Source organism: Pristis pectinata, chromosome 2 (assembly GCF_009764475.1).
Source record: "Pristis pectinata isolate sPriPec2 chromosome 2, sPriPec2.1.pri, whole genome shotgun sequence".
NCBI lineage: Eukaryota > Metazoa > Chordata > Chondrichthyes > Rhinopristiformes > Pristidae > Pristis > Pristis pectinata.
In genome coordinates this window covers 70,290,870-70,303,685 of record NC_067406.1, presented here as the reverse complement: position 1 = coordinate 70,303,685, position 12,816 = coordinate 70,290,870, and the positions used below count along the sequence as shown (strand labels likewise).

General features: G+C 43.2%; 1 protein-coding gene across 4 annotated transcripts in view; it reads right to left on the bottom strand.

Moving 5' to 3' along the window:
- arap2 (ArfGAP with RhoGAP domain, ankyrin repeat and PH domain 2) overlaps positions 1-12,120 on the bottom strand; it is a 286,956-nt gene extending 274,836 nt beyond the window's left edge. For 2 of the 4 annotated variants that reach the window (XM_052039508.1, XM_052039516.1), the window contains exon 1: positions 11,430-11,649. The gene's annotated coding sequence lies outside the window, so the exon portion shown is untranslated. Of the gene's footprint in view, positions 1-11,429; positions 11,676-12,001 lie in introns of those variants that run through there. The other 2 variants (XM_052039500.1, XM_052039491.1) reach the window with 2 other exon arrangements.
- Positions 12,121-12,816: the final 696 nt, after the last annotated feature.

The following is a 12,816-nucleotide window of genomic DNA, read 5'->3' as shown; positions in this document are numbered from 1 at the left end:
CCATGTCAGGAGCCTGTTCTAGTTCAGACTAGGATCAAGCAAGGTTGGATCATTGCTTTGACCTTCTTCTTAATCTCCCTTGCTGCAAAACTGTATCTTACATTGAAGCTTTCCCTGCTGGAACAGAGCCAATCTGCATGAAGAGCAGGAAACTGTTCAAACTTCACTGTCCTCCACTCCAGAACCAAGGTCGCTCCCACCTTAATTGTGGTGCTGCCATACATAGAAAAGACTTGCTTATGTGCACACTTAAAGACCAAGTTCCATATTGACTCCATGAATAAAGCACAAGAAAGGATAGTATATACACTAAAAACCCAGAGGCAAACAAAAGTACACCATCAACCTACTCCTCCTGCACCAAAACCACTCCCTGACAATCACAATCCACAGTGAGATCCTGGAAAACACCGATCACTTTCCATACATCAGGAGAGTCCCATCGGCAGAGGCAGACATTGATGACAAATTTCAAAACAATCTCCAGTGCACCAGCACCGCCTTCAACAAGCGAGGAAAAGGGTGTTTGAAGATAAAAAGACCTCAAACTCAGCACCAAGTAGTGGTGACACTCGTCCACCTAAACACCTTGGAGTCATGAACAATCATGCCACATCAGCGCTCTCTTCCAGGCCAACGTCAAGGCTCTGACCACACTCAACCTCTTCCAGCAGGCAAGCCAGATTGCTTGCCTGCCTGACACCAGATTCCTGAAACATGCACTCTACTCCGAGCAGGTCACAGAAAACGACTTTCAGGAGAGAAGCAACACCCAAAGATGAACTCGGTCACCTTGCAAAAATGTAAAATTTCACCCATTCTTGGTCCACAAATACTCAAAATGAAGAAGTGTCCAGGTAGGCACCGGCCACCTCACACCTCAAGGATAGGAACACAAGAGGCCATGCACAAAACAGCGAGTAAAGGTATATAACATCCCAAACTCCTCACCCATCCAGTCAGCCTGCAGCAGTCTGTGGATGCTGCACAAGACTCTTCCTTGACTGACAAACTGCAAAAGGAAGTGACCGTATCACACGTACAGTATATGCGTGGATTTGGTGGCTGCCCCATCCAGCTCATCGAGTAGCCTAGACAAAGAGCTGCCTGCTTTTCTCCACAGATGCTGCCTGGCCTGCTGAGTTCCTCCAGCATCATCGTGTTTTTCACCGAGTAGCCTGCCAATGCTCACCACCAGGGCTCTCACAAGAAGTGCCAGTGCTGGAAACAGTATATGATCTCACATTCATCTCCTCTTCTATAATAGCATGCATTTAATAGCTGCCTTAGGCATTGGAAATGAAAAATGAAAATATAATAGATTCAATGTTTGAAGCCGAAATACAATCTTGACCTAGCTTCATCAGTCATGACACCAGAAAGCCATCAACATATTGATTCTCATCATAATGCCTCCTAGTTTTCATTTTATAAAATCTCAGCCTCGCAATGTGCGGCTTCTACCAGACAAAGCAACAAAAGTGCAGCCCAAGGGCAAACTGTGATCCTCATAGCTCAGATAATCTACTTCTCTGAACTTTGCCTTACCGGGTGTGCTCCCTACTGGAACTAGGGCACAAAGAGACAGCCAGAAAAATAAAGGCAATCCAAGTGACGTTGTAGGTTTTGGAAGACTACCCCGAGCAAAATTCTGCTCAGGATTAAGTTCTTGAACTGAGGAATACTATCAAGACCCATGCCATCAATTCACATAAAGTCTAGCAGGAAGAAGCAGGGAGTTAAACTGAATTTGCCAAAACAACCATTAAAGTGCATTCATCATCCATATTAAATTAAATGCCACACCAAAAAAAAATGCAGAAAAGGGTACAGTACCTTCAAATTTTAGAGCTGTTTCAAGCATCACTAAGATGACATTTATAATACTCCATGTGCGTGAGAGAAAAGAAAAAAATAACATTCAGGAAGTGTAATCACTTAGAAAGGCACTTGGACACAGCCATGTTTTGCCACTCCCTCATTTCTTGCTTCCTATTCCAATCACTACCATCCTCTCATCTCTCTGTGCAGTGTTAAAGGAAGAAATGACCCTCCCCAAACCTCTGAACATTTAATTTAGATTCTCACCGACCACTCCCCCAGCTATCCATCCAACACAACAGCCACCAATAACCAATTTAACTGCTCCCTTTTCAATGCTCATGTTCTCATTCATAGACAGGTATTGGTTATGATCTAGTTATTATAGATAACCATAACTGAATCTAAATTATCAAAACTAGTTATCCAAGAAACTCAAATGCTACTTAATTTAAGTTTCATTATTTCTAAATCAGATGCTTCCATCATGAAACAAAATGCCTAAGAAGTACAGCAGCTTCATGAATGCCCTCCGGGAAGAGGAACCTCCCCCAAGTACCTGACTACAACTGGCTCTTGCCATAACACTCAATGGCCAACTCTTAATGATTTCAGGAAAACCAGGAATAACCAGTTAGTGTCATCGTTCCTTCAAATGTCCATATGTCACTTGGAGTCAAAAAGAAACACAGCACAGAAACAGGCCCTACAGTCCATCAAGTCCACACCTACCATCAACCACCCATTTTTACACTAACCCGACATTAATTTTCTTTTAAATTCTCTCCACATTCTCAGCAACTATACCCAGATTCTCACCTACACACGAGGGGCAATTTACATTGCCCAATTAACCTACCAACCCAAGTCTTTGGGATGTGTGAGGAAAACAGAGCACCTAAAAGAAACCCGTGCGGTCACAGGGAAGATGTGCCACTTCTCCATAGACAGCACCCAAGATCAGGATTGAACCCAGGTCTCTGCTGCTGTGAGGCAGCAGCTCCACTAACTGCACAACTGTGCTGCCCAAAGAACAATCATTGGTGATTGGTCACTCACCATCTCCCTCCCATTCATTCATCATTGTACAGTCTCCATCTCTGCGCCCTTACATCCAAGGATTGCAAATCTGAGCAGATTCGTATAGAATGCCACAAGTCCTTATCTAACAATCCAGGTTCAACTATATAAATCACTACCATATCTTCAACTCAATCTTTCCAGACCAAGTGAATGAAATGCAACTGGCCATGCTTCAAAGAACACAATTGAATGACGCTGTATCAATAAAACAGCATGTATTTTGGAGAATATGACAAGACAGCAATATCACCTTCTAAACAGCGATGATTACCCTGAGGTTTTAGTGCTTGACGTCCATAGGATTACTTCAACCAGAGTTATTCAGCACCTTTTGTTTCTAAGTGTTATCCACCAAATTGTCACAGTTTTCATTATTCTTTCAGGTTTATAAAATGATTTTGTGATCTTCACAAAGGAGATTTACATGTATTTTTGAGCATGGATAAAATTTATAGTTGATGGAGAAAGACACAGAAAATATTCTTGGCAAGATTAAATTAGCCTGCAAGTCAGTGGTAGTTTCCAAAGGTGACTTTGATCTCAAGCAAGCAACATCAGGTTCATAATTGCTAAATAACCTGTTTGTACTGGTTCTCTATTTATGAACGATCCTTCTCCCACATCTCTTCAAAAGCATACTGAATATTCTAACTACAACATCAATTGCACATTATGTGCCTCCTGACTTCCTGTTTCTTTTTCCAATTGTTTTTCTTGAATTCTAGCCAAAGGTACGATGGTAGGCGAGGTAGACCAAAAGAAAAACTCACTAAAAAGAACTACGTGTCCCCAGAAAAAGCATTTAATCAAGATAACAAATTTGAAAAATATTTTAATTAAATAAACATTCATAACTAGCTTCACAATTATAACATTAAAAGGAGCTATTAAGCACCATTAGCTAGTTATCTTTATTTTCCAAGCCTCCTCTTCATCAGCACTTTTGATCAGCTTCAGTATGAAACAAGTTGCACTGTATAGCAATGTTATCAAATGCTTTTGTTCCAAGCGGGGAAAATAGGTACCGCTCACCCTTAACCTCATCCTTGTTGTTCTCCCTTAGCCTATCCTCCATATCTTCCCCATAGTTACTTGGGGCACCAGGCTCACTGACTGTTGTCTGCATCTGAAGAGTACCGCCAAAAGCACCCAGAGCCTATGAATACCGAATATTATTTTTAAAAACTAAGTGAGCATATTGCAAGTACAATGCCCCTTAAAATGATGACTAGCAGGCTCTCTGGCTGAAGAAAACCAGCAATGAAGTTAGCACCATCAACAACCTGAAATCCAGAATCATTAAACTGGACAGGATAGGCCAGTGAACTGCTTTGTCCCATTGTTCTCAGAGCTTCAAGCTGATCCACTGCTCATGCTCTGATTAGAGTGGAGTTAGCCAGAGCTAGAGAAGTATGACTCACGTTGCCATGAGGTTCATCACCAGTGTTAGCCGTGCCGCTTAGTTGGTATCTTGCACTAATTTTGTAAGACTTGCTTCCAAGTCCAAATTATTATTGTACATAATAACTGTGGTCCCATCATTGATCCCTGTGAACCATCACTTTCTCCCCTCCTCTGACCCAAACAATTAACCTTACCCTGCACTTTCTGAAGATCATTTTAGCCAATTTACAAACCAGTCAGCTACTTGTTCCAATTCCACAAATCCAAACCTTTCTCAAGCACTACCATATATTAGCTTATGAAAGGCCTTATCTATCCAAAAATGTAATATTCATGTCAAATCTTATAGTCACAATTTTTCAAAACATAGCAATACGTGTATACAGAATAAAATACTTTTATCACCACTAATTACAAAGGTTACATGTGTAATCTGTACCTCTGGACAAAAATATGTCTGTAATGTCACAATGTTTTAGCATTCACTTCTATTTTTATCAGTTACATTAGAGAGCCATGGTTTCTTTCTGTGCAAGTCTCCCTTAATAACCTGCTCAGGGACAAAATTAAAATTCAGCCAGACCACAGTCAATCCAACCCCAGCCCAAGTACTGGCAATTTTTCCATACCTGACACAATGCGACCATTCTACAAATATAATAGCCTCAAATATGCTATTGATAGAGCCATAGTTTATGTTTTCATTTCCTCTGAATGCAAGTATTTGTTATAGAAGGGTGGGGTATCTGGCTATTCATCAATGTCGGGTAGGCAAGCAGAGTTTTATTTATGAAGTATCAAGCAGTACAAGTGACAATAATAAATCAATTCCAATAAGAACCCATCCTGTCCCTCAAAGGGGTGTGTGTGTGCGCGCATGCGCAAAATAAAATGGGATTAATGTAAATGGGTGCTTGACAGCCAGCACAAACTCAGTGGGCCAAAGGGCCTGTTTCAGTGCTCTATGACTAAACAAGAATTTTGCTGATCCTGATTTAGTTCTTTTACCCCCACATCCCTTATTAGTGAACAAAAACCTAGTAAGCTCAACATTAACAATTGACTTATGATCAGCTGCCATTTGTGGCAAAGTTTTCCACACTGCTACCACTTTTGCCTGAAGTGTTTTATAATTTCACTGCTGAAATGTTTGGCTTTATACTTTAGTTATATTTTAGTTATACCCCAAGGTCCCAGAAATCAAGATTGACATACCTATGAAGTACCAAAAGATTGCTGCACTGTCAGAGATGCCATCTTGAGGAAACATGAAACCAAGGCTTCATTTCCCTCGCAAGTCAACAAATAATTCCATTACTCTGTACCCAAGTAATTCGGGGGCATTATCCTGGGTGTCCTAGTAACTATGTATCACTCAATCAATATTACTAAAACACTGCAGCTTGTCAGAGCTCACTGTGCACAAACTGGCTGCTGCATTTCCTCCAATGACAACACTTCAAAAATACTTCAATGCAAAATGAGTTACACCTAACTCAGGGAAGGTACTATGTAAATGCAAGTTCTCCTTTTCTAATGTGTAATATCAATCTCCTCACCAACAAAATGAAACTGCTTGATATCATTTATATAAAAATATGATCCAAGTGCTCATGTTTGTATCTTACTGTTCCTGCTCAGATAGTCAAATATGGATTTTTATTTCATCACTAAAAGTGTGTAATTTAACAAAATAATATGCCATACACAATATCTTCCAACATTTATTGAATCATTAAACCCAACCTTAAAGATCAATATTCACTCTGGTTCATTCTCCATAGGCTCTGACTGACCTTTGAGCATTTGCAATATTGATAGCTTCTTTTCCACTTAATTATTTGTCTGCAACTGGCCACATTGAATATTTCTGGTTTTGCAGTCTTATATTTGTTTCTGTCAGCCTTCTCATCTGACCAGTTAAAATATAAAACGTAGAATCTGAGAATTTAATTGTAAAGAGGCATTTTGAATCATTGTGTTTTTGCTAATTGAACTAGTCAATTAATCCCACATCCCTGCTCTTTCCCAACAGTCATGTGCAATCTTTCCTCATGAGAAATGGAAACAAGTGTAGGCCATTTGGCCCCTCAAGCCTCCTCCACCATTCAATAAGATCATGCTGATCCAAATTTCCTCAAGCCCACTTTCCTGCCCTCTCCCCATATCTCTTGATTCCCTCACTGATTAAAAATCTATCTATATTCCAGGATTCAACCACCATGGCTTGCAGGGCTGAGGAATTATAAAGACTCACAACCCTTTAAGAAATTCTTGTTCATCTCAGTCCTAAATAGGTGCCTATTTATTCTGAGATTCTGAAAGCTCTATTGTCCTAAATTTGCCTATGAGGGGAAACAACCTCCCAGCATTTGCCCTGTCAAACCTCCTAAGATTCTTATACGTTTCAAGAAAAATCACCTTTCATTCTAAACGCCAATGAGTACAGACCCAAGCCATTCAATGGGTCCTCATAAGACAATCTCTCCATACTTCGGATGATTCCAGTGAACCCTCTCTGTACTGCCACTGATAATAACATCATTCCTTAAATAAAAGGGAACAAACTGTTACTAGACGTGGCCTCACTGCACAGTTATATTAAGACTTCCCTACTTTTATATTCCAACCCCCTTGAAGTAAAACCTAACAATCCATTAGCCTCCCCGATTACTTGCACATCTGTTTGCTAGCTTTCTGTGTTTCACGAACAAGGACACCCCCCCCCCCCCGAAATCCCCTTGTGCTGCAGCTTTCTGCGGTTTTTCCTCTATTTAAATAATAATGTTTTGTCATTCCTCCCTCCAAGACGAACAACTTCATCTTTTCCCCACATTACACTCCATATGCCAACTTTTTCCCCCACTCAGACCACCTGTCAAACTCTCTCTCTAAAACTCAATGTATCCTCCTGACAGCTTGCCTTCCCTTCCCTTCTGTGTCATCTGCAAATGTGGCTACAGAATTTGCTTCCTACCTCGAAATCATAAAGATATATTGTAAACAGCTGCAGTCCCAGCATTGAACCCTGAACATCCTGACTCAAAACATATTGCCAATCTGAAAATTACCCTCTTATCTCTACTTCTTGCTTCCTACTAGTCAGCCGATCCCCTATTGTTGCTAGTATATTACCTCCAGGTTGTTTCTCAAGGGAGAGTCCAGAACCAGAGAGTGCTTATCTTGCAAAGTAACTTTTTGTGTGGCACCTTACCAAATGTCTTTTGAAAATCCTAACATTTTACATCGACTAGTTCATCCATTCATGAAAGACACGATTTCCTCTGTGTGAAGGCATGCTGACTCTATTTGATCAGATTCTGACATTCCAAACATTCTGCTATTACCTCAATGGCTGACTCTAACATTTTTCTATTAATACACATTAATCTAACTGGCCTATAGTTATCTGCTTTTGGTCTCCCACCCTCTTTGAATAAGGGTATCATGTTGGCAGTTTTCTAATCCTTCGGTACCTCTCCAGAATCCAAAGATTTTGGAAGAATGCATCCTCTCCCTTATTTCTACAAGGTCCATTTAACCATTAGTGGTGCATTTGTTTCCACCATCCTTTCAGGCAATGCATTCAAGATCATAATTCGCCATGTAAGCCCAGGTTTTCTGGTAAAGCCCTTTAATCACCGATCCCTCTGGCAGTTACTCCTCAAAATCCATCATGTTGCACACCTCTATTAAAACCTTTGCTGGGCCCAAGGAGGACAGAAATCAACTTCTCACAAAACTGAACCCTCAAATCCCTGGTACTGTTCAAGTAAATCTTTTCTCCAACATTTTGAAGTGCAGTGCCCACAACTTTTCATTGGACAAAAACATTTCTACAAAAGTTTAACATAACTTCCTTTGCGCTCTGTTATTAAAGCCAAGGATCTTGTATGCCTTGTCAATATGTTTATGCAATTGGCTCATCTCATGGAGACTAATGTCCCCTTAAAACAAAAAGAAGTTTACCTTCCTTGCCACGGCTCCCCTACATGCTTACTACAGGCCCACAACAGTGTGCTTGACCCTCAACAACTCTCTGAAATGGGTTTGCAACCCATTCAATTGTATCAAACTACTACAAGAAGACAGCAACAAAAGCAGACTGACCACCTAACACTTGGGCGTGGTAAAGGCATAAGCGACTGGCACAGTCAAACCTGTCAGTCCTCCTCAAGAATGTCTGGGGGTTGGTGTCTAAATTAAAATAGCAATCCCGCCGACTGAGCAAGCAACAGGCTGACACTGTAGCACTCAAAGCAGCTTACCATTCTGTCAATGCCTCAGATTCCTCCATCCTGATCCCCTTACGCCACTTACATTCCCTTGCAAATTGGCCATTCAGCCCATCAGCTATGCCAGGTCTCAGAGTATTCCCATCAATCCCATCCTCCACTTATTTCCCTCTAGCCTATTCTTTCTCACATGCCAATCTACTCCCCTCCCCAATTCTACTGCCATCCACCCACACAATAGGGCAGCACTTCCTTGAAACATGGGAGGAAACTGGAGCACTTGGCAATAAACCCATGCGATCAAAGGGAAAATGTGCAAACTCTGCACAAACAACACCCGAGGTTACGATTGAACCGGGGTCACTGGAACTGTGCAGCAGCAGTATTAAATGCCATGCCACCGTGCCACTCTATCAGGAGATTGAGATCAAGATATGATCCCGGGGCCAGGACAATAGAGGTTCTGAGGTTGAGATAAAAGTACAGCAATATTTATTTCAGAGTTAGAACTGCAATATTTGGAGACTGGTGTAATTTCAACTTCTACATACAAAATCACTAAAGTTCAGCCAAGATTAAAAATATCTAAACATCAATTTCCCCTTGAGACGTCAAAAAAATGACATCATCAGTGGCACGGGTTCAACAATTATTAAAAATATTCACAAAGATACAATTCAGCACTGTGCCCAATGAAGCAGCTCCCCCCACAAAGTTTGGGACCTTAACTATGGTGTTGGAACCCTAACAAACAGCTTAAAAGTTGGTGGACAAAACAAACTATATTATCCCATCTCCTCATGACCATCTCATTCCAACAGCATTTCCCCCAAATAAAAACCTGCCTCTTTTTGTGACTAAATTGTGGAAGTATTTGGAGAGCATACACGCAAAATGTTAACTTCTTCACTCTCGCCAAAAATCTCTGAAATTTGTGCTCCTAATTTTCAGCATCTGGTGCACAATTTTTCCTACTTGTGTAATTTTTGGGTGGGTTTTGTTCTCATCATAAATTGCACTACAACATAAGTTATCAGTCATTAGGGAAAATACACATTTTAGCAAATGGACTGACACCGTTTTAAGTGAGCCCTCAATTCGATTTGCAAAATATTCTAGTGAATAAAGTTAAAGGGCTGTAGTGGTTCTTGAAAATTCCTGTTGTTGACAATTTTAATATCACATTGGAAAGCTTAACTGTCAACTGTGACTCAGTTGGGAGCGCTCAAGTCAGAAAGTGTGAGTTGCAATGCCACTCAACAGCCACAAGGACAAAAATCTACACATATACTGCAGTGCCACACTCAAAAGTGCTGCACTGTCAGAACTGCAAGCTCTGGGAGGGGATTTTAAACCAAAGTTTCCACCTAATCTCGGAGGTGAATGTAAACAATCCCACAACTCTGCTGTCCTGACCAATATCAATCAATATCACAAAAAAGCACAGAGGCCAAAAGCTAAGTGGTGGAAAATGGGATTAATACAGATGGGTGCCCACTGGTCTACATGGATATTATGGGCCAAGTGGCCTGTTTCCATGCTGTAGGACTCTAAACCAGATTGATCAGGATCATATTGCCGCTTGTGCAGGCTTGTCTATACAAATTAGTTTCTGTCATTACAAAACAAGATTATAAGATTTATTAGTCACATGTACATCGAAACACACAGTGAAATACATCTTTGTGTGTAGAGTGTTCTGGGGGCAGCCCTCAAGTGTCGCCACTCTTCCAGCGCCAACATAGCATAGCCACAACTTCCTAACCCGTACGTCTTTGGAATGGGAGGGGGGAGGGGGGGGAGGGGGGAGGGGGGGGAGAGGGGGGGGAAGAGAGGGGGGGGGAAGAGAGGGGGGGGGAAGAGAGGGGGGGGGGAAGAGAGGGGGGGGGAAGAGAGGGGGGGGGAGGGGGGAGGAGAGGGGGAGGGAGGGGGGGAGAGGGGGAGGGAGGGGGGGAGAGGGGGAGGGAGGGGGGGGGAGAGGGGGAGGGAGGGGGGGGAGAGGGGGAGGGAGGGGGGGGAGAGGGGGAGGGGGGGGGGAGAGGGGGAGGGAGGGGGGGAGAGGGGGAGGGAGGGGGGGAGAGGGGGAGGGAGGGGGGGAGGGGGGGGAGGGGGGGGGAGGGGGGGGAGGGGGGGGAGGGGGGGGAGGGGGAGGGGGGGAGGGGGGGGAGGGGGAGGGGGAGGGGGAGGGGGGGGAGGGGGAGGGGGAGGGGGGAGGGGGAGGGGGGAGGGGGGAGGGGGAGGGGGGAGGGGGGGAGGGGGGAGGGGGGGGAGGGGGAGGGGGAGGGGGAGGGGGAGGGGGGGGAGGGGGAGGGGGAGGGGGAGGGGGGGGAAGGGGGGGAAGGGGACCCACGCAGTCACGGGGAGAACGTACAAACTCCTCACAGACTGCGGCCGGAATTAAACACTGACCATTCTAATAATAACAAAGCCATTCATTCTAAACTACCTTGCAACCCCACAAAATAGTTATTTGATTTTGTTGCTCCTATTGAACTAAAACTCACATAATTCCTTAGAAAGATTAATTGCAAGATCTGCATCTGGACATTTCCTGAACTTCCATCATGGTTAAACTTTCCCCAAAAGTGAAATAAGAAGTTGATAACTTTTCTGGAAGTAAAAGAAACGCAGCGCAAGGAACTTACGTCCAATCCGGGCCACGGGATTCAATACCGGATAAAATCCATGTCATAACTTGGCAACTTAAGCAAGAAGGTGACAAACCAGGTTACTTGAGCGAAAAAGTCTAACAGAATTACAGACCCAAAAGTATTCATTTCAAAAGATTCTGCACTTAGTTTGAAGTTTGATTAAAATACACCAGTGGCCCAACCCAACTGTACTTCGTGAACGTTTGTTTCACATTCCCCAGCAGATACAACCCACCTGAGTCAATTCAGTTCCGAGAAGCTAGTCTGCACAAGTGCCTGTGTGGCTCACTTCACTCCACGCACTCTCACTCCACTCCGTGTGGTCACATTTTCAGGAACTTCACACGCTTATTTCATTTTGCTGTGGGTAAACATATCGGGTATTTTAGTGAGAACTGCCAGACAGACAGCGTTCATTGAATACAAAAATGCAGCTTTTCGCATCCTGGTTTCCACTTTCGCAATCACACCGCCCACCAGTGGCAATCGCAGGAAGTCTCAAAGATCTGGAGGACTGGCTCCGGCACTGCCGGCCACAGCCTTAGAGGGCGCTGCCTGCTCAGCACGGCAAGCTGGGCAGCACAGCTGAGAGGTTCGCAGCTCTATTGTGAGACAATTGGCACAGGGTACTGACTGAATGGGTAGCATATTGAGGCAGTTGGGAAGCAGTGTGATCCGCCACAGCAAGTTATTTCATTACCTGTCAATTTCATGCTGAAATCTAAGACGCGGGTTACGCAGAAAGGACATTCAGAGTTTCTGTAATATATTCCCGAAAGAGCAAGTTCCGTAAACAACTCCACTTACAATACTTGTGCAAACAGAGCAGATATCCCACATCCAGCACGTTCACACTCAGAAGTCATGAATAAACTCTTGTTGATGTTTGGGACACGGTGCAAGCTCAGCTCGGCGATTGCTGTCAGCGGTGGGTGGAGCCCTGCAAACTGGATGTAGGGTTCGGCAAAGTTCAACTGAAATGAACGACGTCCCAAAACTCAATTTACGGCTGGCTCCTCACGGACTTTATGAATCATAACAACCTTTGAAGCTGCGTCGAGGTGACTCAAGGAAGAAAACATGTTCAAAACTTACAGCTTTTTTTCCCAATAGTGTCTGTGCATTTATTAAACAACTTGGTCTTCTGGGAGGTATAAAAATAAGGGTATAAAGACATCAGAAAAGAGTCCTCTTATCTGAATGGTAGACAGTGGAGGCAGGTATTCTCACAACATTTAGGAACTATTTAGATGGGCACATTGGAATTGATTTACTATTGTCAATGTACCGAGATACACCTGAAAGGTCTTGCAAAGAAGGCCAGGAAAGAGGGTTGATGTCAGTAGGGGCTTGACGGCTAGCACGGACTTGGTGGGCTGAAGGGCCTGTTCCAGTGCTGTATGACTGTGATTCTAGGAACACGGGTAGGCTAATTTTCAGACAGATGCTTCCAGACTCTGAATCCAGCACAACAAATTTCAGATGCTGATCTTCACTCTTCTTTGGACAATAGTTCTTGAAATTATTCTCTGCCATCTAATTCCTCTGAATCTGCCTTGTTCTCTTTGGTCATTCCTATTTTTGCTTTGCACCATGTTCTGTTTTCTCACTTAGTATTTCAT